The sequence below is a fragment of the Acipenser ruthenus genome, chromosome 33 (genome assembly GCF_902713425.1).
Source record: "Acipenser ruthenus chromosome 33, fAciRut3.2 maternal haplotype, whole genome shotgun sequence".
In the NCBI taxonomy this organism is placed as follows: domain Eukaryota; kingdom Metazoa; phylum Chordata; class Actinopteri; order Acipenseriformes; family Acipenseridae; genus Acipenser; species Acipenser ruthenus.
Genome location: NC_081221.1, coordinates 12,384,616 through 12,395,425, shown reverse-complemented (window position 1 = coordinate 12,395,425; position 10,810 = coordinate 12,384,616). Strand labels below are relative to the sequence as shown.

At 41.3% G+C, this 10,810-nt stretch overlaps 2 long non-coding RNA genes across 2 annotated transcripts; one reads left to right on the top strand and one right to left on the bottom strand.

Annotated features, from left to right (window-relative positions):
* Window positions 1–2,282: 2,282 nt before the first annotated feature.
* Window positions 2,283–4,667, bottom strand: LOC117964768 (uncharacterized). Its single transcript, XR_004661209.2, has 2 exons — window positions 4,187–4,667; window positions 2,283–2,835 (listed from the first exon to the last, which is right to left on the bottom strand). It is a non-coding gene; the product is annotated as an uncharacterized LOC117964768 (long non-coding RNA).
* Window positions 4,668–8,922: 4,255 nt separating this feature from the next.
* Window positions 8,923–10,634, top strand: LOC131704986 (uncharacterized). Its single transcript, XR_009310105.1, has 2 exons — window positions 8,923–9,005; window positions 10,038–10,634. It is a non-coding gene; the product is annotated as an uncharacterized LOC131704986 (long non-coding RNA).
* The last annotated feature ends 176 nt before the right edge of the window (window positions 10,635–10,810 follow it).

Genomic DNA, 10,810 nt, shown 5'->3' with positions numbered 1-10,810 from the left:
TGCTTGATAAGGCCCTAATGTCACGGTTCATTTGCAAATGAAAATGCACAAAAGCAACTAAAGATCACAGCTTAAAAAAATATACCTCATGGTATCTAATGTACAATAAAGACAGACTGATTTGCGAATGTTAAAAAAAAGCATGCTGTGACGGATAATCAAATAAATTGTAATATTGAAGAGATGAGCTTTGTATCAGAAAACTGGTGAAGGAGTCGGAAATCGCGTGTGACGGGTAAGTGCATTCAATTGTTACACACACACACACACACACACACACACACACACACACACACACACAACACACAACACACACACACACACACACACACACACATATACACAACACACACACACACACACATATATATAAATAATGGGAATTGATTTGTCAAGTTTGTTTTAAATACTAATAATTAACACACACAATTAATTGGTGCGTTGGTAATTCATGAAGCTTTTCTTGTGTGCTGTTAAGCATTAAGAGGTGAAGGGGGTGTGATTAACATGAGATATTATATTAGCTGTCTCGGCTCTATCTCCATACAAGGTGTGAAACAAGTTCTTTATCTCAAGCTTCACACATTCTGCAGTACGCCTCAGCCACAGTGTGGTCAGCTTAAGCCTCACGTCATCTGCTTTAAACGTTTAGGACACACGTCATGTGATAATATTAGAATCAACCATCAGTTCTGTGTGAAAGTATATTTAAACTTGAATTCATCAACTTAGTGAAAGTGAGTTTGCAATGAATTGCTATGGAATAAACCCAGCATGATCCCTCTCTGTCTACCTGCCCATATGAAAGCTCAGCAAAGATCAAGAACAGTTTTGTGTGGTAAATGAGAGGCAAAGAGGGATTCAAAAGCATGGTGAAGCACAGTAAACTGCAGCAGTACTGTGCAAATTCCTCACGGTTAAACATTCTCAGTTTTTAATCATCAGCCCTTTAAAAGCTCTCCGTTGCTGTTTCTGACACAGGAAGTCTATCCAGAAGTGTCTGTTTTGTTCAGAGCAGCACAGGGCACAGAGCAATCTGATTCTGAACACTGTTACAAAGGGAGATTAAGCAAAATTGTATCACCCAAAAAATAATGTATGAAATATAACAATAACATATGAAATATAAAACCAATTGCAAGTTGTTCTTTGCTGTTTTCCATCTGGATTTTCACCACTGCTGTACATGACCTGTGTGATCCCACATTCTACTGAGATAGCTGCTAATTATGCCTCAGGATCGGAACCTGTGCTTGTATTTATTTCTGCATACAAACCATGAGCGTCTTATATCAGGTTAGAAGTGGATGAAGTCTCCATAGAAACATCATCAGTCCCTGTTGTGTGTGTGTGTGTGTGTGTTGTGCGGTGTGTGTGTGTGTAGTATATGCTGTGCAGTGTGTGTGTGTGTGCAGTCTGCAGTTGTTTGTGCTGTGCAGGTGTGTGTGTGTCTGCAGTGCAGTGTGTGTCTGCAGTGTGTATGCTGTGCAGTGTGTGTGTGTAGTGTGCAGTGTGTATGCTGTGCAGTGTGTGTGTGTGTAGTGTGTGTGTGTGTGCAGTGTGTGCTGCAGCGTCCTTACGTATTCTGAGCCCTGGCGGTGAGATGAGGTTCAGAGCTCTGTAAGCACATCATGCAACATATTCACACCACGCATGTGTTGCTCTTTTGTATAGTGGTTGCTCTTCTGCATAGCGGCGATAGGGAGCCAGTGCAGAGAGCGGAGCAGCGGTGTAGCGTGGGAGAATCGAGGAAGGGAAAAGACAAGGCGAGCAGCAGAGTTTGGATGAGCTAGAGTGGATGGGAAGCAGAGGCAGGGAGGCCAGCCAGGAGGGAGATGCAGTAATCAAGGCGGGACAGTACCAGGGGCTGGACTAGGAGCTGGGTGAAGTAGTCGGTGAGGAAGGGGAGAATTCTGCGTATGTTGCTGAGGAAGAAGTGACAGGAGCGTGCCAGAGTAGAGATGTGCTGAGAGTAGGAGAGGGAGAGGTCGAGGGTGACACCGAGGTTCTTGGTGGATGAGGAGGGAGAGAGGGGGGTGGATTCAAGAGGAATAGAGATAGAGAGATCAGCAGTGGGGAGGAAGAAAAGGAGATCTGATATGCAGAAGTTGAGGTTGAGATGACACAGACACAGACTTGTCAAAATAAATTGCTATAAAGAACCAGCATTGCAAACAGAATGAAAAAAAGCTACTTACTAATCAGTTTCTGTTTTAGTCAGAGTCAGAACTATTAGGCTGTATTATTTTCACAGTGATCACGGATTTCACGATTTCCCCATATCTGAAAGAATAGTGGACATTTATTTGCACTTAAATTATTAAATGCAGTGAAAAACATGATACAAGGTAAAGGGACAGAACAAAAATGAGACTGAAGCTACTTCCTCTTTGCATTTCTTTTTTAAATGTTAGGTATAAAAAGACAAATCACTAATCTTGCATCAAATAAGCCAGACCTCCTTTTCTGCATCTCATTCATCAGAGCTGTGTAATCCATGCCATTGTTTCCTATTCCTTGTGTTGATTTTGGCAGCTGTCCTCTGCTTGGCACTCACATGCTCCAGTGCCTGCAGCCCAGCATGATCACCTTTGCATTGGCACAGCACTCAGACTTCACACACCCAGCAGCAAGGAGCACCAACATGTAGTGGAGTGTGGCAGAGTGGCATCCATCTGGAAACCCGCTTATCCAGCCGGGATGAAACTTGGGAACATTCTGGACAAAGCATCTTTTTAATGTGCAGCTGCAAAGCCAGCAACTTAAAGCAAATGTCAATAATTCAAATGAAAAGACGTGTTGTATTGGACTTCAAGAACACCGGCGAGTCTAAACCTTTAGAACAAACAGAAGCAACACAGAATCGGAAATGAAACAACATGAATGACAGGGATAAGAAAAAAGAATGACCTTTTATAAACCCCAATTTCACCTTTAACAGAAATGCATGTTTAACGTGTATCATTCATTGCTCATTTAAATGTATATGCCTTCTTATTGCTTTATCACTTCTTACCTGTCTTGCACATGTATTCACTGTGTCGGGTTCAGTGTGCAGTATTGACAGAAACACATAGTTAAGCAAACATACATTTTGATTTTCAAACATGACGTCTGGTACTATACCAGGTTAAGTACATGTCAGTAATTAGGGAAGCAGGTGATTGGTTACTGACAGGAAAGAAGCCAGTGAAGGGGTGGAGACAATTTTACCCTCCAGGTGAAATGATTCAGGAAGTACAAGACCATCTGAAAGCATGCCTTGTAAACAGAGATTTCTTTAACTTCTTGTAGTACCAGATAGCATGTTTTAAATGAAAATCCACGAGTGCTACAACATGTTCTTACAAAACTGCACATTGAATACCTATCAAGTGAATTGGGCTGCATGGCGGTGAATCTGTATGGGACTAACACTTTAATGAAACTTACCCAAATACCTGTAACGGGAAGTAGAGCTGCTGTTTTTAAAGCTCTGATTAACAATATAATGCAAGTTATATTATAAATAATGTAGGCTAGGTTATCCACATGTCCAAAAGCGCATTGCTGTTCAAAAAACCCATATAGCATCCACATAGCGTATAGTCTCCATATTATCTTTAAATGTACACTTCAGAATTGAAGAAATACACATTTAAATATATTGTAGCAATACTTTAACAAGGATTACAGAATTGCACAATGTAACTCTCTCAAAACAATACAAACCAATACACTGAAGTAAAAACATTCAAATGAACACAGTTGTAAAGTGCATGCAATCACAATAAATACACATTATATTAAGTGACAGAATATATTTATAACAACCCAAAAAACTCCATACCTAAAAATATAAGCAGACCGCCGATTATAGTTACAAAGATAAAACCCCATGCAATTTAACCAAGCTTTACGTTCTATACAGAAACACCTACTAATATTAAACAAAGATATGACGGAGGACATCTTGAAGCAACACTTCCCAGTAGTGTTGCCCTGTGTCCCTGATTTCCTGGATCGTCCTGGTTTGGAGGAAGGTGTCGTGGGAATTCAATAGGACTTCCCAGGACACTAAACGCCAGCACCATAAACTGAGCACAAGTTAGATACATCAGGATACAATATTACTGCAACACACACACAATATGAACTGGTTGTCATGTCAACACTAGAATAATAATAGAACCCAGATTCGAATCACCTGCTCAAGAGTGTTTCCTGCACTGGCTCTTATAGCCAAGAGGGACAAAAAACAAAAGGTCCAAACTGACTGCTGTTTAATGACACGCCTTTCTGTCATCAAGGCAATTCAGTGTCACGCTTCCTGTTCTACATCCATACCAGTTATGTACAAAACAAATCCTATACTGTGCAATTTCCTCTTCTAACTTGTTCTTCCTCATTTTATTTATAGCTAATATTAAACACAAATACTGCTACATTGTGAAAGAGAAATAAAACAAACTGTCAGTATTACACAACTGGTACCAAACTGAACACGGAGTCCTTGAATGGAGCCTGCAGGTTAATGATTTGTTTTGTAATATTAACAGTTCAACAAAAAATAGAGCAAATTGTATTGTGTTGTAAAGCCCCTGATGCATGAGGCCAGTGTGTTTGTGGTGAGCACTGTGCTGTTACCCTGAAAGCTCCCGTGGTCAGTTTGCAGTTTCCCCATGCCTGCGTCCTCCCTTTCCCATAGCTTGCTATAGCAGCTCCTTCTGCATACACTCACAAGTGTATAAAGGGTGAAATGCACATGCATTATTATTATTATTATTATTATTATTATTATTATTATTATTATTATTATTATTATTATTGGTAAGCAAGTCTGAGAGGTTTTGTTACTCTAGTGTTTTTGTTTGAGTTATGAGTGGCACATGTTCTTACACTGACAACAAATAAAACCAGAGACCAGGTGAAAAGTGCTGTTCAATATAAATGACAAGAAGGTCAGTCCATGGATGCTTAGGACTGACTGAAAGATAAAAGCTAAATCATGAGAGTCTGGAGAGCCGTGGGAGTCTTTTAGAACTGCGATTGCCATAAACAAGACAACTAACTTTTCTCATGAGAAAAAGGCAGTTAGTTTGCTACAACAGTGACTGGAAAAGTGTGAATTCAGGTGGTCAGTACGCTATGCAGGTGTGTAAAAATACACACATAGACCATTCTGGTAAAACTAACAGTACAGGAAATATTCATTTAGTGCGGTCACAGAGCTGAGAGCATCAAACACAAATAGAGTTTAACCCGAGTGCTGGACTTTGTGCTGAAACTGAGAGAGAGAGGAGAGGAGAATGGCTCTGAGCACTGAGCAAGCTCTGGCACTGCTACTGATCTTAAACAGCGCTCACCTCACAGCAGGTAAGTGATTCTCTCAGAACAGTGCTTCACAACCTCTACTAAAGTAGGGGGCACATTGCTGTTTAGGGATTTCCCTACAGAGCACTAACAGCTTTGGACAAACACAAACAAACATTTTTGTACCACAAACTATACACCCATACAGAAAGATCTTATATTTTAGATATATTAAAAGCAATGTATGTTACACTAATATGGCTCTTATTTTTCTGTTTGGTGTTTATGTGTATACATATATGTTCATATATATTATATGCGGATTGGTTATAAAATGGACCTGATTTTATAGTATTTTCAATATAAGGATTTAAGTGTTAGTATATGTAACATACATTGCTCTCCATATATGTGTCTTTATACTTTAAATATGTTTTTATAATCTAAATCTGTTTTTATACTTTAAATATATATTTTCTTATAATTGAAATGTGTGTGTGTGTTTCTATACTTTAAATATATGTGTTTTTATACTCTACATGTTTTTTATAATGCAAATATACCCCTTCATTTGGTAAATGTTTTATACAAATGACCCCATATGTTCATATATTATCCAATTAAGAGAAATGTGTAAATTCAGATTAGAATATACACATGATTTATATAACACATGGATACATACATGTATATACTTACACACTGTAACCAGAAAATAAAATACAGCACTTTACATATAAATAAATAAATTCCTAGGATTTGACAGAAAAGACAACACAAGATGTATAAACAGGAGTTAATAAAGACTGCAGTAAACACTTTGAAAATATGGCCCTGTGTCTAACTGATAGAAAATCTAATATTTATTCCAGGGTTGCTTCTTTTATATTGAGTAGGTACGTTTCGGATGTACAGAATGGTATCAGATTATTTTGTTGGCCGCTTATTAAGTTTAACAAATGAAGTCGACAGGATGTGCTTGATTTGTGTCTGACTTTCACCTGCTTTAACAACTTTGCTTAGAAAGCATTGTAAGCAAAGCATGTTACAGTGAGGCGGTCTTGAAATGGAAATGCTATAAATGCTGCACTTTAAACACACATTGTTAGAGTGTCACAGATACGTTTATTAGAATAAATTACGATGGGCTTTGGTTTTTGAATTGGGGTAAAACGTTAAGAAGATATGAAAAGTGTTGACAGTCACAATAGAATCATATGATTCTTCTGCTGCTGGGGGCTTAAGGGGACCCCAACACCTCTGCCTTTTTACTGTCTCCCCATTTTTATGGACCACCAGCTGCCACTGATGTACATCAATATATTGATATGTGATGAATTTTAAATGGTTACATTGCATATATTTACAATATATTGAAAATATGTGTTCTTTCCATAAGGGCAAGTAAAGCAGAAACTTTTCATCGCTAGCGTTGTCTTTGAAAGATCTGCAACGTAAAAGATACGAGGAAACAACCGAAATATCATCAACAGAAGAATGTAGGTGTTTATTCCATTGAGTTTATTGTCTCTTCCCTCTTATTCCTGTAGCTTGCCCTCCACTAGACCATGTTGATGTCTCTGGCTCAGCTGGGGGGAGAGCAGTGCTGCCCTGTTCTTACACCCCCACCCCTGGGCAGGATGTAGCAGTCACATGGCATATATATCAAGATCATGGAGAATCTGATCTATTAATCACCTCAAAGACCCCCTCAGCACCCATCCCTGCGCAGAGGAGCGGCCGAGTGAAGCTGTCTGATGAAGTCTCCTCTGGAAACGCCTCTCTGCTAATCTCTGAACTCAGACTGGAGGACACTCAGGATTACACGTGTATAGTGGACATCAGTGGGATATGTGTCACTCACAGGGCTGTTAAACTGACAGTTCAAGGTAAATATAATAAACATGTTCTGGTTGGTGAGTACTTGTGTTAAAATTAAGAATATGTGCTGAACTGCTGAAACCACTCAAGGTCCTGTGTGTGACTACATGAACACCCTGCCTTGTTTTCAGCACAAACAGACAATGGGGTTTGTTTAAGGGTCATTTTCCTGCTGGTCAGTTACGTTACAGCTCTCTTATTTTGTTTTTTTCTTGCTGAACAAAATGTTCTTCTGCTCCACTGACATTTGGACCTCTGCTAGGCAGATTTCAGCTGCAGTCCTTACTGACAACTTACTGACTGCTTGGGTTTAGATTTTTGATTTCTTTTCATTGGTTGTTTTGTGTAATGTATTCACTGTGGATTAACACACAGGGGTTTCTGGTAGAATCATAACATGCAGTATAATTTCAAATAACATCCACACATTCCTAACAAAAGCAAACTAGAATACAGAACCTGAGAAGGGCTGCCAACACCAAACCCTTGTGTTTACCATTGAAGCTGTGTGTTCAAAGTCCCTTCATTATCCCATATTGTAAAGCTCACAGATCTTCTGAGTCAATCAGTTTCTAAGCACAGCGAGTTCAGTCATTATCCCAGATGTAAATTAAGCTAATTTAACTTTTAAAACCTAAATGTCTAAAGCATTGGTTCGCAAAGTGTGGCCCGCGGTCCAAATGCGGTCCGCGATTGCACTGTCTGAGCCCGTCGTCAAATATTTCTTAAAGTTTTCTATATTTTCTTGGAATGAAAAGACCCGGGCCATTACAAGATAATGTTCTGCTCAATATCGGTACAAGCTGCTACGGCAGCTTTAAGAACATGAAAACAAGACCCACGTGCAGCCAGGGGGAGAGGGGATTCGGAGACTGCTGTCCCGAATGAAACAAGACCCAAGTGCAGCCAGGGGGGAGGGGATTCGGAGACTGCTGTCCCGAATGAAACAAGACCCACGTGCAGCCAGGGGGGAGGGGATTCGGAGACTGCTGTCCCGAATGAAACAAGACCCACGTGCAGCCAGGGGGGAGGGGATTCGGAGACTGCTGTCCCGAATGAAACAAGACCCACGTGCAGCCAGGGGGGAGGGGATTCGGAGACTGCTGTCCCGAATGAAACAAGACCCACGTGCAGCCAGGGGGGAGGGGATTCGGAGGCTGCTGTCCCGAATGAATCAAGACCCACGTGCAGCCAGGGGGGAGGGGATTCGGAGACTGCTGTCCCGAATGAAACAAGACCCACGTGCAGCCAGGGGGGAGGGGATTCGGAGACTGCTGTCCTGAATGAAACAAGACCCACGTGCAGCCAGGGGGGAGGGGATTCGGAGACTGCTGTCCTGAATGAAACAAGACCCACATGCAGCCAGGGGGGAGGGGATTCGGAGACTGCTGTCCCGAATGAAACAAGACCCACGTGCAGCCAGGGGGGAGGGGATTCGGAGACTGCTGTCCCGAATGAAACAAGACCCAAGTGCAGCCAGGGGGGAGGGGATTCGGAGACTGCTGTCCCGAATGAAACAAGACCCACGTGCAGCCAGGGGGGAGGGGATTCGGAGACTGCTGTCCCGAATGAAACAAGACCCACGTGTAGCCAGGGGGGAGGGGATTTGGAGACTGCTGTCCCGAATGAAACAAGACCCACGTGCAGCCAGGGGGGAGGGGATTCGGAGACTGCTGTCCCGAATGAAACAAGACCCACGTGCAGCCAGGGGGAGGGGATTCGGAGACTGCTGTCCCGAATGAAACAAGACCCACGTGCAGCCAGGGGGGAGGGGATTTCGAATGATCGTCGAAAAGAGTCAGCTGCATAAATTCCACTCAAGCAGAAACTAGGTAAGTCCCTTGAAATCTAATAATACTAATTAGTCGCGGGTTTCATTAACATACTGTAATGAACCTCAGTTCCCGCATCACACAGGGTGAGGCAATCCACACACAGACGTGAACCCGGGAGCTCCCGCACTAAAGCATAGCGCCGATACCGCTGTACAAAAGAGCCGGCTGCTGTGCTTTAGAGCGAGAGGTCCCGGCTTTGCTCCCCCTCTCCGCCTGTGTGTGGACTGCCTCGCCCGGTGTGAGGCGCCTGCCTGCGGGAACTGAGGTTCGCTACAATCCACACTATAATAATCACGTTAAGCCCTAAAATAACCTGCTTAATAATGTGAGACGCGATTAACGTGGCTTAATGTGCTGAAATACAAAAGCTTACAAACTTTGCAGAGATCAAGCTTAACACTTCATAATACTATCCTAAAATAAACACTGTGTAATTAAACTGCGCGGATAAAAACAGTGCGAGTCGTGTTAATTGTGATATACAATGTTGTGGATTTATTTATTTGGGCGCTGGTTTGTAATAAATTCAGATGACTGGAAAAAAAACAACAACACCGGTATTTTATCATTAATTTGAAAACGTTTGCATGCGTTTTTTTTTTATTATTTAAATAAGAAATCCCGATAGATGTCACTAAATCGCGGTAAACATAAATTGTCGTGTGAAATTTTAATCACTTTAACTAAATCAAGGATTGTTTGAATGCTGTTTGAATTCATCATCGTGAAAAAAAAAACATGATCTCACTGTCATGGTATAAAGGGTGGTATTAACGCAAATTAATTATTCATGAGGGCGGGTCAAACACCACAGAACAAAGTGCCATGAGGACGTTGGTGAATTACAGCAGGAGCAAGGAGTGAAGTTTGAGGAGTGATAATAACACACCTCCAGTCTTCACTCCAGTTTTACCACTGGGACGTGAATTGGGCCCTTTGTCTTTGGCGGTGGTCAATTGTGTAGAAGGTACTGGCTGCTGTGTCAGATATTAAGGCATCATTTGTATGTAAATTGAATTGTGCTTACAGGACCTCCAAAGAGAGACTCAACTACTGCAACAACCCAGAAAACCAGCCCATGCCCAACCCAGCAGGGGAATGCAGCAGCACAGAGGAGATCGTACTGCATGAAACCGCTTTGATAACTGGATTCTAATTGGATTGCATGTACCTGTATTTAGTGAGTGTTGTGAGTTAAGCGGAAGTTCAATTATTCCTGTGTGTTGCTGCTGCTGGTTCCCTATGCCAGTATAGTCCATTGTGAAAGAGTATTGCTGTTACTGTAACCCGCTGCATCCTGCCTGTGCCTGCATCTCTTCATTTCTATATCATTTTAATAAGAGCGCTTTAGCATTTTGATATATTTTAGGCTCTATCCATCACTGATAGCTATTAGTTTATTTTTTGTATAACTTAGTTGGTGCTGTTTGCTATAGATATCTGTTAATAACAGTTTTATATTAGTGACGTGAAGACAGGTTTATATTACTGATTGAAAAGTACATTTGTTAATTATTTGCTTAGTATAACTTAGTTATTCCTGATTACTATTAAATGTTAATTGCACAGTACAATATGTTATTGCTTTTCCTTTTTTGCTTATGAATAATAAAATATTTAGCTGTGTCCTGTGTCTTGGCATTTCTCTGTACAATCCTCAGCCTCATTAGAGAGCCTGTGTGCTACAGAAGGTATGAAATTCCTTTTTTTAGGCTTCCAGCACCTACATAATGTGGGGTGTCAGACTATATTCCTGTTCACGGTGGAGCTGTTCTGTGGCCTCTCTGTCTAAGGAGGCCCTA